The 23,933-nt window shown below is 28.9% G+C and overlaps 1 long non-coding RNA gene and 2 pseudogenes across 2 annotated transcripts; all 3 read left to right on the top strand.

The window, feature by feature from the left end:
• Nucleotides 1-11,618: 11,618 nt before the first annotated feature.
• LOC107496161 (uncharacterized) lies at nucleotides 11,619-13,608 on the top strand. Of its 2 annotated transcripts, none has more exons than XR_008001160.1 (5): nucleotides 11,619-11,909; nucleotides 12,359-12,475; nucleotides 12,714-12,943; nucleotides 13,160-13,241; nucleotides 13,329-13,608. It is a non-coding gene; the product is annotated as an uncharacterized LOC107496161 (long non-coding RNA). The 2 variants fall into 2 exon arrangements; XR_008001159.1 differs by having other exon boundaries at nucleotides 12,630-12,943.
• A 3,828-nt stretch (nucleotides 13,609-17,436) lies between these two features.
• The window catches only part of LOC107496159 (ABC transporter C family member 3-like), a 14,574-nt pseudogene continuing 8,077 nt past the window's right edge, over nucleotides 17,437-23,933 (top strand).
• LOC127739678 (ABC transporter C family member 3-like) lies at nucleotides 21,247-22,786 on the top strand (annotated as a pseudogene).

Below are 23,933 nucleotides of genomic sequence, written 5' to 3'. Positions count from 1 at the left end.
GAACTTACACAGTAAAAAATATTAATTTAAAAATATTTTTTTTCTTTTTTTTTTTTAAAAAATATCTACCCTCGTTTTTAGAGAAAATTTAAATCAATTTTAAAATAAATATTTTAACAAATTAAAGCATGAAAAATTAATATATTTCGATACATGAGATCATATTAACATTGATATATATCAAATTATTTAAATTGATAATCACTTGGAAACAAAAGTAGTATAATGTTTTTTTTTTCATTTTATTAATATTTTTAGGATAAAATATACATTTTATCTTTAATATTTGCAATTTTTTTTAAATACTCCTAAAGTAGGTTTAGTTTCAATTTAATTTTAATATTTTAATTTTAATTTTAATCATAATTAAAAAATATCATGTTATATATTGTGATTGTTAAATTTATAATTAGTCATTATTAAATGATATACAAGAGGGATAAAGTAAATGAAAGAATGAGAAAAATAAAAAAAAATAAAAAAAAACTTCTTAATTTAAAAAAAATTTTTAATTTAACTACAATAAAAAATAATACGTAACATATTTTACTTATAAAATTAACCATATATAATATATTTTATCATAATATTCTCTAATAAATCTAGCTAAAACATGTGCTACCTGTTACAGACTTACAGCATCTAGAGTTATACTACAAAGAAACATTGGTTGGCGCACGCACTTAATTCTAAATAGATTGGTTGACCTCCAAATTTTATCACTAACTATTTACAAAAAATAAATAAATAAACTTTCATAAAAATATAGTTTAATCGATAATTATTAGAATCGAATCCATAACCAAACTAATAAAATTACTAGATCATCGAATTATTAGTTTAAGCAAAAAATTATACAAAAAATGAAAAAAAAACTCAAAAAATACAAAATTTAAGTTATTTATCAAGAATAGATGTAAATCACTAGAAATATTTTTTTAATATCAGTTAAAGAACGGCACTAAAAGTAATAAAATAATGAATTAGTATTTTGTTTTGTATAATTTTAAATCTTTTGAATTACTGTTTAAACTGTTTTACTAATATAACTATGAAAAAATTCTATGGAAAAACAAATATAACTATGGAAAAATTCTATAAGTTTTACTAATTCATCTAACACTCACTATATATTTGTCTCTTTAATTAAAAAGAAGCAAGTACAGACAAAATACTTTAATTAAATTATTTGAAATAAGTGTAAATACATACTAGGAGTTCTAAAATATTAGAGAAATAAAGAGATGAAGAGGTATAAATTTTTATTTTATTTCACATATTTCTTCATTTTTTTAATATTCATTTGTTACTTATATGATTGTCACAGAAAAAGCACATTAGTAAAAGAGAGATATATATAGAATATGGTTCATAAAAAAAATATTCGTATATTCATAACAATGCTTATGTTGTCGGCGTAACTATTATTTTAAAATTGTCTATTTCTCTTTTTATATTTATATTGCTAAATTTAAAATCATTATAATAGAAATTTGGTATATTTGTAGGAAGCGATTGAAAATATTGAAAGTCAGGATAAATCTTTCAATAAGCTTTTATAAAATAATTTGTTTGTATAAGTCCTTTTAAAGGAATATCTAAGACGAGTAATAGTGTAGGTTTTAGACCATGTTCCACCTAATTTTTTGGTAATACTGCACAAAAATCAGAATCTGGTTTAAATAGAGGAGTATAAAAAAAATTATCAAATTAAAGACAAAGACAGTAAAAGAAATGAAAAAAATGACGATGGAGAATATTTTGAAATATCTCATTCAACAATAAAGAGATGATTTATTACTTGACATTGGTGCAGAACTAGATTCTTTGAGGAGCGCATCAACTTTATCGCGTATAAGACTATTTTCTTTTAAGAACCATGACATGCAAAAAAAAACTATGAATTTGAATCAACTAAAATAGATACAATCAAAGTTTATTTGATTTTGTCTTCACACAATTTTAATTTCAAATATAGCAACAACTAACTACAACTTACGCAAAAAGGATTCACAAGCAAAATTCTGTTTTGCAGTGATTATTCTAATAGTTTGTAAAAATCGTTGCTAATAATTTAGCAGCACTTAATATTAGAATTATTAGCCAACCATTATTATTTGTTTTGTGATGATTAAAAACTGCTACCATCTGACTTAAAAACTGTCATTATTTGCCGCAACCATTTTAGTGTAAACTATTGGAAGGAAAAGAGAAAATCAAAGAAATAATAAGAATCTGAATTTCTCAAAATGTAAGATATAATACTTTATTATGAAATCAATGAATACAAGTATAGTCCCTGTCTTTATATATCAGCCTACTGCATATTACACTCATGCTAACTAATTGTCCTAACAGATTTAGTTAGTTGTTTCAGAATTAATAGTTATATAACGGATATTATAACGTCTTCATTTAGCGATGATAGGGAATCAACATTACAAAAAACATCTTCAGCCAACAACTATTGAGTTGTCAAAAAAGTCCAATAAAACAAACAGAAATTAAAATAAAAGTACTTTTTTAAATTAATTTCTTACTTTTTTTTTAATATCTCAATTTCATCAACCCGTTCTTAGTCATCAGTGATTACTGTTTATCGTCGGCCATTATTACCTTCGACCACCTTAAATTTTAAACATTAAATTTAAATTTTAAATCCTAAATCTTAGACTATATATCCTAAATTAGTTTTATTTTGTTTCATCCTTAAAATTTTTTATTTTGTATATTTTTATTATTTTTAGATTTAGAGGTTTCTTTTTAATTTTTAATTTTAAGTAATGAATATTGACTAATTAAAAAGTGTTGACTCTCAAAATTTTTTCTTTCTGGTAAGGTAATTAACATGAAGCAAACATTTTTGGTGACTCCTACTGCAGTCCCAAAACTTTATGGGGTGTGGTTTTTTGATGTTCTACCTAGCAGATTTTATTCTAATCTTGATAGGTGAGTAATGAAATATGCGAATAGCGTAAATAATAGGTTGTATTTTAAGTCACTAATCATTTAAAACAAGAATTATATCTAATTAATTTAAAATTTAATTTTTAAAATAAAATTAATTTTCATTTTTTAATCTATTTTTACGTTAGTAAAAAAAAAATGTTCCTCTATACTTTCTCTTTTAACAATGTAGAGAGTAAGAGAAAAAAAAGTAATGTGGGTCTCTCTTTTTCTTTTTTTCGGATTTCTTTTTTTTCTTTTTTTCTTTTTTTCTTCTTTACAATGAAAACACTCTGCATACTATATATATTTTCACTGTGTATGTGAGTTCTCATCTAATTTATAAGGTGGTGGGTTACAATCTAATCGTAAATTATTACAAGGTAAATAAAGCCAAGTTATACTCTTATAATATAACACATATCATAAGCGTTTAAAATTGAAACAAACAAATTATATATTAGAGACATGATTATGTATAAACTAACTCAAATATAACGGATGTGTTGAAAGTTGAAACCAACGAAAACTCCCTAAAAAGAAAGATTAAATTCACGAAAATCACATCACAAGATAAAATATTTGAGGAGTGTTAGGGGACAGCAACTTTTGTAATTTGTAGCCATCAAATAGTCATCAATGATGATTTTAATGGTGTGAGATTGATGTGAGATTTCATCCAATGATTCACTTTTCTTTGTTGGTTACATGCTGCCCAGAATTTAATAAAGTTGCTGGCCCTAGACTTTTCCAAAATATTATTTAGTGAGAATTCTTCACACCATCAAATCATCATTGATGGCTAGTTGATGGCTAACAATCACAAAAATTGCTGGCCCCTAGCATTGCTCTTTCCGTTAATATGACTTTACACATACCAAAATCTAATTTTGTACCCTTAAGCTAAAAAATGAAAAGAAAAATAATGTAATTTTATGTGTTGCAACCATCCAGTTTTAATGTAAAACAGGTTATAAGTTATAACATATGAGAGAAACTTATTTCCACTTTGTATGAGGAATTGAGGACAACATTTTTTATAAGCAAAATTTAGGTGGCTAGGCACATATCTGGTCCGAAAAGGTTAAGATATAGCTTCAAATTCAATGTGGATTTAAACCGACATCTTTATATATATACCTTTTAAGCTTTTATCATAAATTCATAATATATGTTAACCCTTAGATAATTTATCATCCATACTAATAACTAATCCTTTCACAAAGTTATACTATAGGACGAAGAATTACAACGTACTTTTCATGTCATAGAATGAGTTTTGAATAATCTCCGCCCCTTGATCAAGGGACCAAGTGAGGTTAATTACTCCTAATCCACGCACACGCAAGTAATTACAATAATCTTCCTCTGATCTCTTTTTATATTGTTGTTAGTTATTTTTGTCTTCTTTTAATATTTTGATATTTCTTATGTGATTGAATATTGTCATTTTCATTTTGATATTCCTTCTTTTATAAGTTATTTATTAATATTAAATAAACAAATAAAAAATTGAAGTTAAATTATGAAGAAATATAGATAGACCCCAATCAAATGAATAACAAACCCATTCTTGTCAGACAAATTATCTGACATTAGCGTATGATTTTAGATTAACCATTGAAAATGCGATAATAAATTATTGATTACTACGAATCTAAAAGAAAACAAAGTTTGATGGTGAACGAGAGAGAACTGTAATATTTGTATTATTTTAGTTGTGGATTGAATTAATATGTCACTTGATGTTGAAATTGTCGCGGCGACTAGCTTATTGATTTACTGTGTCCAAATAAAGAAATTAGAATGTGGATTCGAGGATCAACGAGATCATGCCGCATTCGGGATTGTACTTACCTGTTTCTGCACAAAGATTTTTTTTTTATTAAAATTAAAGCACTAATAGTAGTAGTAGGGTAATTAATAAACTGATAATAATATATGGATATGGTCCACTATAATATAAGGCAACATTTCTGAATTATATTAGTGGTAATCGTAGCTCAATTCAATGTTAATGAACATGTGTGTTTTATAAGAAATCAATAATAATAAATGAATAAAGCTTGCGATGAGTATTGAGTTAAGTAATAATGAAAGAGAATTAAGCGAAGGAATTGAATGTATATATTGATTTGGCAGGGAACTAATGTGTGTGTACAGAGTATCGGAGCACGACATCATGAATTGTGTGCTAGTGAATTAACAGGATAGGCTAACTAGTGCCTAAGATACGCAGAAAATTAGAAAAGACAAAGAAAGGAGCAGCAGTAGGGTAGGGTTACACCTAATTTTGAATAACAGGCAAGGGTGAGTTTGTACATATGCCCTCTGATCAGTAAAAATACTCGCATATACACAAATTCTTCGGTGTAGATAGAGAGATTCTATCTACACGTGTAGGCAAGTGTTGGCAACTCCTCGGTATAACAAGTGTTGATGGAATGAGACATTTTTTGCAGGATTCTGCAGGCGTTGTAGGAATGGTCTGCTGAACTGGTCACATGCATTGTTGAATTATCCCAATGTATAATAGTAGGTGGAAACTCACCTGTAGTCGACTGCAGGTGAAGTTGCTTCTGGATCGTTGACATGTGTTACTGTATGGTTTAAAAAAACCAATTTATTTTATACAAATAGTTTATTTAAAAAAACCGGTTTGAATAGACCAAATAATTACTTTTAAAATAATTTAAATTCTTTTTACGTGTTATTCCTAAATTCTTAACAGATGAATTTGATATGTTCTTTTTCTTCATTTATATTGACCAATTTTTCTTTAAATTTATCTGAAACTTTTTTTTATTTAATTTTTGTTAAATATATGTATACAAATTGTTTGAAAAAGTAAAATTTAGTATTCTGAAAAAGAAACAAAATTCACGATTTTTTCTATAGGAATGGCATAAATGATATCACCTGTCCTTTTTTTGTGTCTATGTTTTTATTTTCTTGATGAGTTTTGTTTTGTTTCTCATAACTTACATTTTCAGTTGCTTTTAAATTAAGCTGTAAACAGATTTTAAATTAAGTTGTAAAAATATGTTCAATTGCAAATTTATCGTTAAATTAAATTTTATGGTAATCAATCAATTAAGTTTTATTTTACTAATAAACTATTTTCATGCAAATTATTGTTGATTTTTCAATATTATTCTATAAACAAATTATTTTTTTAAGATAATAAAACTATAATTTACTTGTCTAGAAATTATGATTTCACTATCATGCACTTTTTTGTGTTTTTACTTATCAACTAGAATTTATTTTTTAATGAAATTAGAATTTATTTTTAATAAAACAAAAGTATCTAATCAAAATATTAATTTGGTCTCCTTAAATAATTGAACATAATATTATTAATTTTGTCTACAACAAAAATTTTTAATAAATTTTTTCAAAATAAAATTGATTCAAAAATAGAGAAAAAAAAGAACAACTAATGAAAATATTTATTTTGACATTGCCATCAAGAATAGGATAGCCATAGAAAAAATTCAACCAAATAAAAAGGACCTAACTCATACAATTAAACTACCATCATATCATCACAATAAATTATAACATCACCAACTAAAGAGACATATAACAAATATGAAAGAGATCATGCCAAAATTTCAACAATGTTCATGCTATCAAACTAGTCTACGTTATACCATAATTACATTTTTGTCTTCCATCACATAAAATTGCCATGAATTATCTTGGCATTTATGATCCTGAACATCAAAGTGGTGTGATGACATAAATATGTACGTATTTATTAAATAATTTTCATCATTGACAGAGGAATGAATAAAAACATAAATTAAGAAATACATTTGAAATAATAAATTTGATTAAGAAATATAAATAAAAGGAACATATCTAATTGAAAGTTTCATATTAGTTCTGAAAAAGGATTGAAAGAGAATGAATTTTACGTGCGAAACGAAGAAGAGGAGAATAAAAGTAACTGTTTGGTTCAATTCAAATCGGTTTTTTTAAATAAACCATTTATATAAAATAACCGATTTTTTTAAACCATATAGTAACACGTGTCAGTTATCCAGAAGCAACTTCACCTGCAGTCGACTGCAGGTGAGTTTCTGCCATAATAGTAATAAGTAGTTACAATGGTTTTAATTACAACAATACTAGGGAACCAACTCTATATAAGCCAAGAATCAGTCAACTGGTAAACCAGAGGCACCGGTGACTTTAATCGGATGTTACTACTGATAAGCACATATGATTTCTATGTTTCATTTGTTACGCATTAATAAAACATAATTAATTATATAGAACCAACTAATGACTAATCAAAGCATCTGTTCCTGTCACCAAAAAAAAAGCATCTGTTCCGTGATTCTCTCCTAACACTAGAATGATCAAAGCATCTGTTCGGTAATTCTCTCCTAACACTAGCGTATCTTCCCTCATGTTTTGAACGTGGTCAACAATAATTTAACAAACACATTAAATTATAAATTAATAAAACTAATTATAATTAATTATGTTGTTCCATTCTTGGCTGATTATTAGTTGGTTCCATATACTTTTCTTTTTAATTATATGTTAGTAATTTGGGCTTTTTTGTATTTTTGATTGCATGAAAGCAATTATAATGGGCCCATAATTGAAAGGGAGAGGCATGGAACTCCTGTGCAATGATTTTGTGTTTTATTGAGTTTAGGTCCCTTCCGTTAACCAAGAAAAAAAAAAAGAAAAGTGTATTTTAAAAAAATAAATTATAATTAAAAAAATATCTAATTAAAAAATTTAGTCTAAGAAATTTAATTACAAACTTTTAAGTTATAAGAACCTAATTAAAAATTAATAAAATTAATAAAAATTAATTAAAAATAAAAAACTATATAATTGGAATATTAAAGGTTTAGTATATATTTTTTTCTTCTAGTGTTTTCGGAACATATATAATTTATAAGAAGTATGCTTGCTATTTCGAAAGTGGAACAAAAAACATCGTGGTTAAAAGATAATTTCTTTATTGATAACAAATAGATGAAAAATTATTCAATAATTAATATTTTGATATTATTTAATTCAGCAGATTTTGATATTTTATAAATAGATTTTTATTATTGTCACATGTTATATATTTGTCCCACGATATAAAATTTTCAATTTATCCACCTTCACCATGGGACTTTAGAATAGTGACAGATCTAAAAAATTGACAATTGAAATAAAAATATATAAAATATATTAATAATTTATTGGTTTAAATCCTTGTTAGTTATAATTTAATAATTTTTTAGTTAGGTTCTTATATATTAAGAATTTAGAATCAAATAATTATATTAAGTAAAAAAAAATTGTTTAATTGGATCCATAGTAGGTATCTTTAAAAAATGTACATTAATCCTAAAATATTTTGCTTTTAAAAAATTTCATAATTCATTGTATATCAAATATAAAAACAAATATTTAAAAAACAGTTAAAAAAGATCCTAACTGAAATTTTTTTATCTAATATAAGGATTTAACATAATAACAAATTTTTAAATTATAATGACTTAAATGAAAATTTGATAAAACCGCAAAGGCTAATAAAAAAATTAAACTTAATTTTTTTAATTATATTATGATATTGTAAAATATGATTATTTTTAAAATGATGTAACTAACAAATTAAAATAATAATTTAAATAAGAATATATATTTGTAGAATTTGATTATTGTAAGTTTCATACTTAAGAAAATAATAACTTTTAAAGTAGGAATACAACTAAATATCTCTCTTTATATATATGTTATAAAATAATCATGTAAAAAATATTTTTCTTACGATTACGAAACTGACTGTTTATAATATTTATAACTGAAAAATTCTTTCAAGTTTCAACGGATGTAGTTGTTACGAAAAAATTCAAATTTACTATAAAAAAGAAAATACTCATAGATAAAATATTCTTTCAAGTGTTAATCAATTTTAAATAAAGAACATCAATTTTATTTAAATTTAAGAATTGATCACAAAAACTTATATCTAAAATGACATGCTCAAGTTAACTATCTAATGGTAAAAATGAAGTTAAAAAAATTTGAGTGCTCTCAAATTAATTATTTTAATGAGACAAATAATTATTATTGTCATATATTACTCAAAAAAATTTTACAAGTGTAATTGGAGTAGTTGCCAGCACACTTTAATACACAAATCTATCCGTGCTTTAAAATTCTTCTTCCTATAATTGATATTTTTTGATATATTTATAGTAATGATAACACTTAATCCAAGATTTGTAGTCACGACAACAACGCGGTAATACTGCTAGTCATAATATTAATAGTAAAAAAAAGTTATATAATTATTAGCAACATTAATGTTAATAATGCAACTTAATTTTGATATGATATTTGACCTATAGAAATATAATTGTTATTAGTGGAAAAAAAGGTAATAAGATTTAAAAGGTAAGAAATGAGATCAAGTAGTGTTTGCAGCTTAAAAACTTTATTAAAAAACTATTACGATAGTAAGACCAACATTAATTTTGGTCACCTTGTATTAGTTTTTGGGTCTTGTATTTTTTATATATGCCTCTCTTTTTGCAATAGGCCCAAAATTAATTGCTCTCATCCAATCAAAAACATAAAAGAACCCATATTACCAAACCCATAATGAAAATGATCTTAACTATTAGTTATTATTACACATTGCCAATCTCAGTAAGGTACTTCAATAATGCACGTGACCGGTTAAGTACCATCACTGCAACACCCTACAACGCCCTGCAACGCCCTGCAACTTATGCAGAAAATGTCTCACTCCACCAACACTTGTCACATTTAAGTATTGCCAACACTAACCTATATATGTAGATGAAATCTTTCTATCTGAACCGAAGAATTTGCCTTATATCTTCAGTGTCTTTGGTTTTTTTCCTCGTAATGAAAGCACTACACCAACAAAGAAGACAGAAACTAAAGAATTTGAAAAAAAAGAAAGAAAAAGATCATCATTGAGAAAACCTTACCTCTCTTGAATGCAGCTCGAGAGCCTGCGTCGTTTTGAAAAGGTTGCCGCAGCAACAAGAAAACTTACATCCCTGGTGCTTTCGAGCATGGTCTGCCAGTTCCTGTGGATGATTAAAAATTGCTCCTCTCTTGCAATGAACGCAGATAAAGCGTTCTAGCAATGGCTTTGATCTGGCAGCCTGAACGAAAACGCACTAACACAAGAACAAAGAAGAGTAAATGAATATTCACATGAGGTAATGATATAAAAATAAAAGAAACGCTTACCTGCCTCTGATGAAACTTTAGATCCTTTTTTTTTCTGAAGTGATTTCCACACGGCTGGCAAACAACTTCACATTTTGTGTGATCCAGCATCGAATGCGAAACCAATTCCTTTCTATTTGTAAAATGTTTATCACAGTTAAAACATTCATACACTGCTTCTCCCTCCATGCTGTGTTCTTGAATTTGAATGGGTTGAACAGATTAAATTGGAGCCACAAATAAAAATTTCACAAATGAGAAAAATTCAGGAAGTTACCGAATGGAATTCGGATTCGGATGGTGCAGTGATTAAAGCTGATCGTACCAGAAGCTAAAGATCCAGAGAGATTGAAGCAGAAGAAAAATGAAGTTCGAAATTCGAAGAAGTGAAGAAAAGGAAGTTGTGAGTTTGTTACTCTGTATTTTATACAGAGCTGAAGTTCTAACAAACTCTCGTTAGCTGGCATATCACGAACAACAAATCTATAAAATTGGCGGTTAGTGCAACTCTCTCTCACACTTTAAAATTGGCGGTTTCTTCTTTTCCCCCCCTCATGCATTAGTCTGTTCGCGTTTTTTTATGTTTTGGTTAACTCTTGCCATTTATTTCATTTTAAATGTAACTAATATCTTTTTTTTTTCTTTCTTATAAAAAAAAAATACCACTGTAAGTCTTCGTTTTTTCTTTTTCCTTTTTGTTTTGTTTTAAAAAAATATAGTTAACTAGGGATGATATCAAACCATCAGATGTGTAAGACATTTGTGCGCTACTATTTTTACTTTTATGTGCCTTTTAAAAATTAAAAGATTTATTGGTTTATTTAAATACTTTATAATGTTATTGTTATTGATTTGCTTTTGATTTGGATATCAGCTGTTTTGTTAAGTAATTAGCGTGTTTAGTTTCTGTGAAGTGGGTTGGGCAACACCAATCTCACAAGATGTCACAGCTACCATAATCTTCAATAAGATGCACTTCTGCATTTTTCGCGCTCCAATGGCATTCTTTGATTCCACTCCAAGCAGCCGAATTCTTAATAGAGTATGTCATGCTCATCTACAAATCCATTCAGTTTTTCCTATTTTGTGATATAGTTAGCTTCAATTTCGACAGCTATGCAATAGAACGCGTTTGACATTTTCTGTTTCTGACTGGTCTGGTCTGTTCTGTTCTCATGTAGGCTTCTACTGATCAAAGTTCAGTGGACACTGAGGTTCCTTATCAGTTTGCTTCATTTGTTTTTCCACTGATACAACTTGTGGGAATTATAGCAGTGATGTCTCAAGCTGCATGCCATTTTGTTCATCATTCATATATTGTCTAAATTTTGAATTATATGTTTTCTAGTAGCTGGGTTGCTTTTTTTTTTTTAATTTATTTTGCAGATACATTGGTTACCATAAAGCCTCCAAGTTCCAATTTATTATGAAATGCAATTAGCTATTTCAGCAACTTAAAAAGAATATTTCAAGTTGGTGTCAAAATGGAGCCTGCATTTAGTGGCAGTGGCAATAATTTTGACAGCAAAATTTATCTTTATAGAAATGAAAAAAAAAATGCTATTCATAGCCTTTTAACTAATCCCGTTAGCTTTAAAATCTATTTATCCAAATCTGTTTTCATATTTTAATTAATTTTATAATTTATCTTTGTTAGGCATCCAATTACAGGGTTTTGGCTAGATGTTTCCAATTAGCATTCTCCCTTCGAAGCATCTCTTTGGAGCAAGAAGGTAAGTTGGATGTACGGGTGATTTTCTTATCTGTAGGAAGGAATGACATAAGAGTACTCCTGTCTCCATGGATTCAAGGCTGTGAACAGAGTCATCATTGAATGACTTATTTTTATACAAAAGAGATAAATGTCATTTCCTTTGGAACAGAGGCAATAATGGAATCACAATTTCAGTGTTTTCAAATGTTTACCTTTAGATGAATTGTCCTATTGAGGGTGAGTTTGGTATGAGAGTGAAAAAAGGAGGCAAAACTATAAGGATCAAATTTTCATGTAATTTAACCCAATCCTTCCTTTGTTTTCTCGTTTCTTTCTTCCTTTTCTAAAAAATATTCATTTATATTTAACGTTGTGCTTCTATTACCTTTATTGAACTCATTAGTTCTTCTCATTCTGAATTGGTGATAGTGAAACATCTTGTATATTGAACTCATTACTGTAATTTAGGTATCTATTGAAAAGAAGAGACTACTTGCTGTTCATGAAGCTGGTCATGTTATGTTAGCTCACTTATTTCCTCGGTTTGACTGGCATGCATTTTCGCAGCTCCTGCCTGGTGGTAAGGTATGCTATCTTGTTACAGCAATATGCAAAATGATCATATTGGACTTTTGCCATTCCTTTTGCCTTTGCTCATCATCTCTCCCTATCAAAAAGCTTTAATTGTCAGATATAAAAATGAGTTGTTTAATATGTTTAAACCTCCTGCCTACACCAGAGTCCTTTAGGCTTGAAGCAAGGAGAATGCACAAGCACACTTACCTTGTGTTCGAATATAACTAATTGATTTTATTCAAAAAAGGGTGCTGCCAAGAATTGAACAGTAGACCACTTACTCATGGAAGCTTCCTGTAGGGATTGCACTCCCGCTCTTTACTATAATTGGGTTGTTGCTGATTCTATGGCATTGCAAAGCAAAACGCAGTATTGTTCTTTACTCAAATCCAGAACCAGAGAGTTGCAGTGTATACTTTGGGATCCCTGTCTTCTCCTATAAGGATCTCCTATAATGCAAAATAAAAGATAAAATGTGTAAGTGCTTATGCTTCATAATATATAATAATAGAATTATGGTTTATTAGCCTATGCTTGCACACAATACTCCTTTTCTTTTCTTCAAATTTTCAGGTTAGCCCACTCAATGATATTGATAAATAGTAAATACATACCTATTGTTTATTAGATTTTAGAATGCTGATACTCAATAATGTACATCAATTAATCAAATAATACTATTATAAATTGCAGTGTCAAAGCAACTATTGATAGGTATAAGAAATCATGTTCAGATTCATCTGGTGCTGGATCTGCTTCCGAGATTAATGCTCAGGTATATGTATAGAACATATTATTTTTTATATATTTCATGATAGCCATAATTATCTTTATATTAATTAAATTATATTATATTTTGCAGTATTACCAGCAAGAAGTAGAAAAACTGTGTGCCTAAATTAGTAACCTGCAGAATAACAAATTTTGAATGCTATTGGGAGTTTGAGACAGATATTTAAGCATTTCAATCAAAAATAGAAAGATTCAATAAATTTCGGTCCATCAAACTTGCCTCCATGAAGCAAAGAAGCAGTGTTAAGAATGATGTTGAATTAAAGAATTAGAATATGTAAATTTCGGTCTAGATTCAGCAAACTTGACTCCTACATGTCTCTTTTATATTTCTTGATTTGGTTACATAATTACAATGCAAACATTAATATTTTAATTTGTTTATGACTTGCTTGTTTAGTACTTTTCTTTTAATTTGATAATGCGATAAATTTGTGTATTTTTTGAAATATTATAAATATTTGAATACAAATTAGATAAAAATTTGTATTAAATTTATATTTATTTTGTATGAAAATAAGTTTATTTTGTAATTAGAAAAATAAAAAAATTATATTTTACCTTACTGACGGATTTACAGACGGATTTTCTGTCTGTAATCAGAGTGTGAGATGATTTTTCAAAGTTCAAATTATAGATGAAAAATCTGTCGGAAAATTCCTCTGTAATTACAGACAGAAAATGAATGGAGAATTTACAAAAGAAAAATTCGTCGATAACAGGTAAAAATCTGTCAGTAATTTTCCGATGAAAAAAATCCGTGGTAAATAATTTTCGACGGGGCTTTTACAGAGGGACAAAATCCGTCGATAATTTTATCGGTAACCAAAAATCCATCTGTAATAAAGACTAAATCTATCTATAAATCTGTCTGTATTAATTCATTTTCTAATTGTGAAAAATGAAAAAAATGATTAACAAATTGTATATTATTATAGGGTAAATGTATAGTGATGGTCCCAGCATAACAGAGAAAAAGAAGAGAAATAACAGAGTCAAATACGTGTGTTGGAAATTTGAGTCCATTATTTGCTTGTTTTGGACGTGCATGATCATGAAGTGTGATGTAATGTATGTCATATGTTTTGATGGGGCTGAATTACTGAATTCAAAGATTCCCGTAACAGAGGTGGGCATGCTCGGATTAAGACGGGTTAGATCAGAATTTCATTCTAATATCTTATCGGATCTATTTTTTAAATTAATAAATCTAACAAAAATAACTCAATTTAGATTAAGTGTAAACACGTATTTCTACAATTCTTGAATAGCGCAAACAATTCTTTTTCCTCAATAAAAAACGTAACTCTCAAAATTTAAACAAGGATTAAATTTTTTCAAAAATCTCTCAAAATTGTCGCGAAAAGTGAAGAAAGTTTCAAAGTTGAATTCGAAAAGAATTATAAAAAAATAAAATAAGAAAATAAAGAAGAAGAAACAGAAGATGAGAAGGAGGAAAAGAAAAATTTTTGAATTATGCAGAACTTATCAGTACAAAAACACCGAAAATTCTTAAACAATGCACATAAATATCTTAGTTTTACACTGAAATTTGCTGCAAATACATAAAAATGTTTTCTTTAATATTACATTTTTTTCTTCGTTTTTTATTTCTTTCTTTTTTTAGTTGAATAAATGTAGGTTCATCATCTTCCAAGTAATTTTGTAGCATTATGTGTTTCTTCTTCTTTGTTTGATTTTTTTTATTTTTATTCTTGTTAAGAGAATAAAACAAAAAGAAACTTGAAAAGGTAAAATAAGAAGAAAAAGATGAATTAAAAAAATATGAAGATGATGATGATGAAAAAGAAGAAGAAGCAGCAAAAGATGAGGAGGAAGAAGAAGAATTTTGAATTATACGGAATTTATCAGTACACATACACTGAAAATCCTTAAACAATACATATAAATATCTTAGTTTTACACTAAAATTTGTTACAAATACACAAAAAAATTTCTTTTACATTCAATTCAAACCATCAACGATGAATAGCAATTTTCACTATAAAAAATAACATTATTCACTTACAGAATTATAAATTACTAACAAAAACATTAACTAGAATCGAACCACACTTCAGTCACTTGATTGGATTTAAAACAATAATCCACTTCACTCTGGTTCAATTAACAATTTGAACTTGAATAATTCATTATCTTCAACAACGAGATAACTGTTTAAAATTGATTTTAGAGCTTGATTTCAAAAACGCAGAGAAAAAGAAAATCGCGAAGAAAACGTAGATTGAAAATGTTGAGGAAATTCGAAAAAGGAAACAAAATTTTTTCGAAAAAGACAGTTATATATATTCATGCGTTGACTAAAAGATTTGTTAGATAATAACGCGAGAGGTAAATTAGATTAAAAAAACTTGTATGAATTTATATGTATAAATAAGTTGTATGTGGATAATATTTATTATTATTGTCATTATTATTATTATTAAGCTTCACTAATGCACGCCTTATAAAGCATTATTCTTGGCAATTAAGTTGATAAAGCAAGGCTCTACCCATTGCTTTTATTTATTATTATAAATATACCTATAAGCATACTTAGCAACTAAGATTACAAATATGTGTACTTGCGTGTAGTGTCCAATGAAAGAAAATGTGTCATGAACGAAAGAAAATCAGTAGATTTTGTGATTTGTAGTCATTAATTAATTATTATTAGTATTTTTAATAGTATAAAATTATATTTAATAGTGTGAGATTATTTTTTTTTTTAATATTTAAGTACCAACTAAATTTTAATAAAAATATTGGTCTCCTAGACTTATCATCCAAAAAAATATCAAAAAAAATTATACTGAATTGTTTACGAGTAAGTGAATTTCGGATTAAGTAATTGTGAATTTAAATTTATATACAGATATATTCTTTTATTTGTATAGACACATTTAAAAAATAGGTGGAGTCTATATTAAATTTAATTCATTTAAAATATATAAAAAGTATATGTTGAAGACTTGAAGTTATCGTTAGTAAGAGTTTTTAATTTTTTAATAAGTATATACAAATATATTGAAAAATTTAACCTTTTGTATTTTTTTATAAGTTTTTTTTTAAATTAATAACTTAAATCCTAAAAATAAACTATAGATGAATAAACTTTCATTTTGATCCACTAATCTACATATGAATAAATAAAATTAATTATTTTTGTCTATGAATATTCAGAGCATTGTCAAATCTATAGATATATTGAAACAACATTTTGTCCTTTAACAAAAGCAATGGGTCAAAACTCCAACATTTTTAATCAAAAACGTTAGGTGACAACCAATGCAAAGAAACCCCCTTTTTTTCCAATTAAACTAAAGCATGCAAAGAATCTCTTGAAGTCTTGAGCCTCTTTATACTATGTCACTTTTATTATTACTACTACTATATAATATACAAAGTATATTTAACCAAAAACTATAAGAACCTCCTATAATTATTATACAAATGTTTATTTAATATGTTCTTATAATCAATGTGAAACTTTGACGTATATATAGCTTTATCCATGCATGGGGCAACACCTTTATCAGTTATCACCCTCCTTTTCTCCTTTAACCCTTTAACTCTCTTTGCTTTCTTTTTCCCTTCTATAATTCACCTTTTCATTTCACACGAGTTTCACATTTCTCACAAGTTAGAACTCCTTTATATACCTCTATAGAGTTTCTCATTTTTCCTCATAATAAGCCTCATTGCTTGTTTGTGTTTGATTGCTTCATACAACTAAGCAATGTGGTTTGTTTCATCTTTATTTTCTTCTCTCATGCACTCTCCCACTTGTTTTCTACTCAAACCCATTTTCCTTCATGCCTTGTCTTCCTTTTTCCATCTTCTATTGTTGGCAATGGTTTTGGTGCCATTGCTTTGTAAGAGAATCATCACAGTAGAATCCAAAGATAAGAAAACTAATAATAATAATAAAGCTTTGTTTCAAAAGACTCTGTTTTGTTCTGTTGGTTTTTCAGCTTTCAACCTTTTCCTCTCTCTCATCAACTACTTCATTTGGTATAGAACTAGTTTGACACAAGTAAAGCTTTTTACCCTTTTGGATTTGGGTCTCAAAACCGTTTCTTGGGGTGTTCTTGGTATTTCCATGCATAATGATCATAGAAGATTTCCCTTACTACTATTCAGAATTTAGTGGACACCATTGTTCTTATTCTATACAATAAACATGTTCCTTTACCACCTCAGTGCATAGTTTCTGATGTGGTAGCTACTCTTGTTGGCTTGTTTTTCTGTTATGTGTTTTGTGAAGAATGATGAGTGTGAAGATATCAGCACCATTGAGGAACCTCTATTGAATGCTGATGATCATGCTTCTTCCATGGAGAAAAAAGAGACTAATAGAGGGGGAGAAACCGTTACGCCTTATTCGAATGCTGGAATTTTCAGCATTGTAACATTCTCTTGGATTGGTTCTCTTATAGCTCTTGGTAATAAGAAAATCTTAGACCTTGAGGATGTTCCACAACTAGATTCCGGAGATAGTGTTGTTGAAGCTTTTCCATCTTTCAAGGAAAAGGTTGAAGCAGATTGTGGTGGAACAAACCACATAACCACTCTTAAGCTTGTGAAATTGTTAATAGTTTCAGCATGGAAAGAGATTCTGTTAACTGCATTTCTTGCATTGTTGAACACTTTTGCTTCTTATGTTGGTCCTTATCTTATTGATGCTTTTGTTCAGTTTCTTGATGGAAAACAACTCTATGAAAATCAGGGCTATGTTTTGGTTTCTGTATTTTTTGTAGCAAAGATTGTTGAATGTCTTTCACAAAGGCATTGGTTCTTTAAGTTGCAGCAAATCGGAATCCGAATCAGAGCACTGCTTGTGACAATGATCTATAACAAATCATTGACCCTTTCTTGTCAATCAAAAAAGGGACATACTTCAGGGGAGACAATCAACTTGATGACGGTTGATGCTGAAAGAATCGGTGTTTTCAGTTGGTACATGCATGATTTATGGCTAGTAGTATTGCAAGTTTCATTAGCATTGTTGATTTTGTATAAGAATCTTGGCATTGCTTCAATTGCTGCATTTTTTGCAACAGTTTTTGTAATGTTGGCAAATGTCCCTTTAGGATCATTGCAAGAGAAGTTCCAAACAAAGTTGATGGAATCAAAAGATACAAGAATGAAGGCAACATCAGAGGTTCTTAGGAACATGAGGATCCTCAAATTACAAGGATGGGAAATGAAGTTTCTATCTAAGATAACTCAACTCAGAAAAACTGAACAAATGTGGCTAAAAAACTGTTTACACTTCAGCCATGACCACATTTGTGTTTTGGGGTGCTCCAACATTTGTTTCTGTTGTTACTTTCGGCACCTGCATGCTTGTAGGGATTCCACTTGAATCAGGGAAAATCTTAACAGCACTTGCTACATTCAGAATTCTTCAAGAGCCTATATACAATCTTCCAGAAACAATTTCAATGATTGCACAAACTAAGGTTTCTCTTGATAGGATTTCGTCGTTCCTTCGCCTCGAAGACTTGCAATTCGATGTTGTAGAGAAGCTTCCATTAGGTACTTCGATAAAGCTATTGAAGTAACTAATGGAAACTTCTCTTGGGATTTATCTTCTTCAGTTACAACATTGAAGAACATAAATCTAAGTGTTTTTCATGGCATGAAAGTTGCCGTTTGTGGCACTGTTGGATCAGGAAAATCTACATTACTCTCTTGTATATTAGGAGAAGTACCAAAGGTTTCAGGAACTCTATAAGTGTGTGGTAAGAAAGCATATGTTGCTCAATCACCATGGATACAAAGTGGGAAAATTGAAGACAATATATTGTTTGGTAAGAAGATGGATAGGGAAAAGTATGAGTAGGTTCTTGAAGTTTGTTCCTTGAAGAAGGATCTTGAGACTTTGTCATTTGGGGACCAAACAATTATAGGTGAACGTGGGATAAATTTGAGTGGTGGACAAAAACAAAGGATTCAAATAGCTCGTGCTTTATATCAAGATTCTGATATATATCTATTTGATGATCCTTTGCTTTTAGTGCTGTTGATGCTCATACAGGTTCTCATCTCTTTAAGGTAACACTTTTTCTGTTATTTATCGTGTCACTATGATTTGGTCTCTTATGCATAATTTAAAAATATGAATAACTTTTTTTAACTAATCTTTTTCTAATTTATTTGTAGATTGACAGGAATGTTTGTTAGGCCATTTGAGTTCAAAGACAGTAGTTTATGTTACTCATCAAGTAGAGTTCTTACCTGCTGCTGATCTTATATTGGTGAGTATATGTTCTTATAATCTTATGAGATTAATTTCTAGGAACTTAATATTGTATGACAATTTTTATGCTACTAGTTAATTGAATAGAAGGAAAGTGAAAAAGCATGGTTGGAAATTGATTCTGGAATTTTATTGCCATTTATTCAAAAAGTGGTTTTCATTAGTTACTACCCTTGATGTTGTTATGCCTTGTTGTTAGGTCATGAAAAATGGAAAAATTACTCAATGTGGAAAGTATATTGAATTGCTTAACAATGGAACTAATTTTATGGAACTTGTTGGTGCACATAAAAAAGCTTTGTCCACACTTGATTCAACAAGTACCTTTGAACAAGATATTAGTGTCTCTAATGCTCATGTTATGAAACAAAAAGAGGCAAGAAAAGATGATCAAATTGGTAATAGTGAGCCAAAAGGCCAGCTAGTTCAAGAAGAAGAAAGAGAGAAAGGTAAAGTTGGGTTTTTGATATATTGGAAATACATCACCACAGCATATAGAGGGATTCTTGTTCCTTTCATATTGTTGGCTCAGATTCTGTTCCAAACTCTCCAAATTGGAAGCAACTATTGGATGACTTGGGCAACACCAATCTCACAAGATGTGGATCCATCACCTGTTGAAGGATCAACTCTTATACTTGTTTATGTTGCTTTGGCTATTGGAAGTTCTTTCTGCATTCTTGCTAGAGCTATGCTTCTTGTTACTGCCGGTTACAAAACTGCTACACTGCTATTCAATAAGATGCACTTCTGCATTTTCCGCGCACCGATGTCATTCTTTGATTCTACTCCAAGTGGTAGAATTCTCAATAGAGTATGTGATGTTCCATTCTTTTGACCCTTTATCTTTTTCTCTTCCTTCCATGGTTAATTTTTGAGGTATAATTTGTGTACTTATATCTCATTATAACATTTCATACAACATTTATTAATGCAGGCTTCTACTGACCAAAGTGCTGTTGATACTGACATTCCAAATCAAATTTGTTCAGTAGCCTTCACTCTCATACAGCTTCTTGGAATCATAGCAGTGATGTCTCAAGTTGCATGGCAAGTTTTCTTTGTATTCATACCTGTCATTGCAGCCAGCATATGGTACCAGGTAACATCATTTTGCAGAAAAACTTGATTTTACAATGTGATATTATGGATGATCTTGAACTAATATATGTAGTGCTGAACTTAAATTTTCTGCAGCAATATTACTTACCAGCAGTGCGAGAACTATCGCGCTTAGTTGGAGTATGCAAAGCGCCAGTGATTCAACACTTTACTGAAACAATCTCTGGTGCATCAACAATTAGAAGCTTTGATCAGCAGTCCAGATTTCAGGAGACAAATATGGAACTTTCAGACGGATATTCTCAGCCGAAATTCAATGTTACTGGTGCTATGGAATGGTTGTGCTTTCGCTTAGATATGTTGTCTTCAATCACATTTGCAGTTTCCTTGATATTCTTGGTATCTATTCCAAAAGGAGTCATAAATCCAAGTATGTAACAACATAACTATGATATTTTGCAAACAATTCAAAGGTTACTCTGCATATTAATGAAGAACTTTAACTTCTATGTATCCTTTTTCACTTTTATCTAATTTTGTGATTGAAGGCATTGCTGGTTTAGCTGTTACCTATGGACTAAATTTAAACATGGTGCAAGCTTGGGTTGTATGGAATCTTTGCCGCTTAGAGAACAAGATCATATCGGTCGAAAGGATTATGCAGTATACTTGTGTTCCTAGTGAGCCTCCCCTTGTAGAAGAAAATAGACCAGATCCTTCTTGGCCATTATATGGTGAGGTTGATATACAAAACTTGCAGGTATTTTAAGAAATTGTTTTGTTTCTTGCGACACAAGTTATTGTTACTTCTCTTAGAAATTAGCTTCTAAAACATTATAAATTGTGCCATATTTGAAATGATTCATGAAGGTTCGTTATGCTTCACACCTTCCACTTGTGTTGCGCGGAATCTCATGCACATTTTATGGAGGACTGAAAACTGGGATTGTTGGAAGAACAGGAAGTGGTAAATCAACTCTCATACAAACTCTATTCCGAATTGTCGAACCAGCTGCTGGGAGAGTTATGATTGATGGCATCAACATATCTTCAGTAGGACTTCATGATTTGAGGTCTAGACTTGGCATTATTCCTCAAGATCCAACCATGTTTGAAGGGACAGTTAGAAACAATTTGGACCCTCTTGAAGAGTACACTGATGAACAAATTTGGGAGGTTGGTTTAGTTTGTTAAACACTTAAAGTTTGTTTTTAAATTATTAATTATCCTCTTAATCTATAAAAGAGTTAATTATTCTATTGTCTTCTCTTTTCATTAAAGATATATTAGTTTTAATACAAGTTTCTTAATAATTGTACATTCAACCAAAGTGACAGATAAAAAGAATAAAGTCATTACATTCTCACATTTACATTCTTTTATGTATAGGCCTTAGATAAGTGTCAACTTGGAGATGAAGTTAGAAAGAAAAGGAAAGTTGGACTCTCCAGGTTTGTGTTTAAGTTCTCTTGAACATGGTGATTTAAATTTACCTAACCTTTATAGCTTAGGTGATCTCTTGATCTTGATTACCTCTATATAGTACTTCAACCCTTTCTTGTTAATGTGCAGTTAGCGAGAATGGCGAAAATTGGAGCATGGGACAGAGGCAATTGGTGTGCCTAGGTAGGGTGCTGCTAAAGAAGAGCAAGATATTGGTTCTTGATGAAGCAACTGCATCAGTTGATACTGCTACAGACAATTTGATTCAACAAACTCTTAAGCTGCATTTGCTGACTCTACAGTCATAACCATTGCGCATAGAATCACTTCTGTTCTTGACAGCAATATGGTCTTGCTTCTTCATCAAGGCAAGAACTATAAAGTGCCTATTATTCCTAATTAAACTCTTTTTTTTATCTGCTATTTTCTGATTTTTCATTGTCCATTTATATAATGCAGGAGTCATTGAAGAGTATGAGTCACCTTCAAAATTGCTAGAGGATAGGTGTTCTTCTTTTTCCCAACTTGTGGCAGAATATTCCACTAGGTCCAAGTCAAGTTTTGATAAATATGTTGATCAATGAAGATTCTTTTGAGAAATCTGTTAAATCAGTTAATGTAATTTGTTTCATAACTTGCACTCAGTTCATGTTAGATGTAATGAAGCTCTGATGGGCCTATAATGGGTCATATGTTGGGCTGTCTCTTTCTTGGCCCATATCTAATCTACCCAACACACATAAATGCAAATATCTGAAAAGTGCAACTCTAAAGTTTAATTTGAAATTAAAATTTAGAGAGAGATATATTTGGTGTTTTTTAAAGGCTTTTGTCCTAAGTACACATTTAAAGTTATTAATTAATTTTTTTTTATAAAAGATATACAAAGTTTAAGTTTACAATGTATTTTTTATATATTTATTAACTAAGAAATTGAAAACTTCTATTAATGATAATCATAATATATGCCATTATTTATAAAATTAAATAAGAAATTTAGTTGGAGTTGAAGTCTTATATGTATTCTTTAACTTTTTAATTTTTCTTAATACAAAAATATTATATTATATTAAAAAAGTTAATTTATATTTTTTATTTTAATATAATTTATACCAATAATAAAATTTTTATTTACAAATAATATGATTGTTCTTAGTAAATGCTTTTAAGTTTGAATTTTTGGCATGGGAAAAGTTAATTTCAAAAGAGACATATTGCATATAAAATTTCCAACTATGAACACAATCGTCAATAGCAACAAAAGATTGAAGATTTTGTGATAGTAGATACGAGGTCTAAATTATTATTATTAACCAACTTGTAATAAACATTGGCCGGATTAGATTGAATTTGAGTAACATTATTTAATTCTCTCTCTCTTAAAACGAAAACGTTTAGTAACAAAAAAAATTAATAAAAAATAATTATAACTTATCTTATTTAACAATTAATAATAATTAATAAAGACTAAATAAAATAAATTTTGGTTGTTTTTTTTTTTAACATTATCCATTTAAAAAAATTGAGGAAATTTCTAGATGTGATGATCAAGGAATTTGGAAATTTTGGCTCTTAGACCACTGTTTTTGGTTGTGGGGTATGGTTGTTAGCAGCCAAAATTGTGAATATTAAATCATCTATCAGACTGAGATTGCTAGAAAAAGGTGACGCTGTGACCTTGCATAGATTGCGGTTTCTATGATTTTTGAATAATTACTTATATATATACAAGATATCAACATCATGCTCAAAATATATTTGTTTTGAAGTCCAAACTACACTGCTACTTTTGGCTGTATTTGAGGGGATCATGACAACGAAAACTGAATCATATATATAGACTATAGTCCACTCACTTTACGATGATAAATTCATAAATTAATAATAATAAAAAAATATTATAAG

Source organism: Arachis duranensis, chromosome 7 (genome assembly GCF_000817695.3).
Source record: "Arachis duranensis cultivar V14167 chromosome 7, aradu.V14167.gnm2.J7QH, whole genome shotgun sequence".
NCBI classification, from domain to species: Eukaryota; Viridiplantae; Streptophyta; class Magnoliopsida; order Fabales; family Fabaceae; genus Arachis; species Arachis duranensis.
Note: the sequence above shows the minus strand (reverse complement) of the source record. Positions and strands in the feature narration are given on the sequence as shown.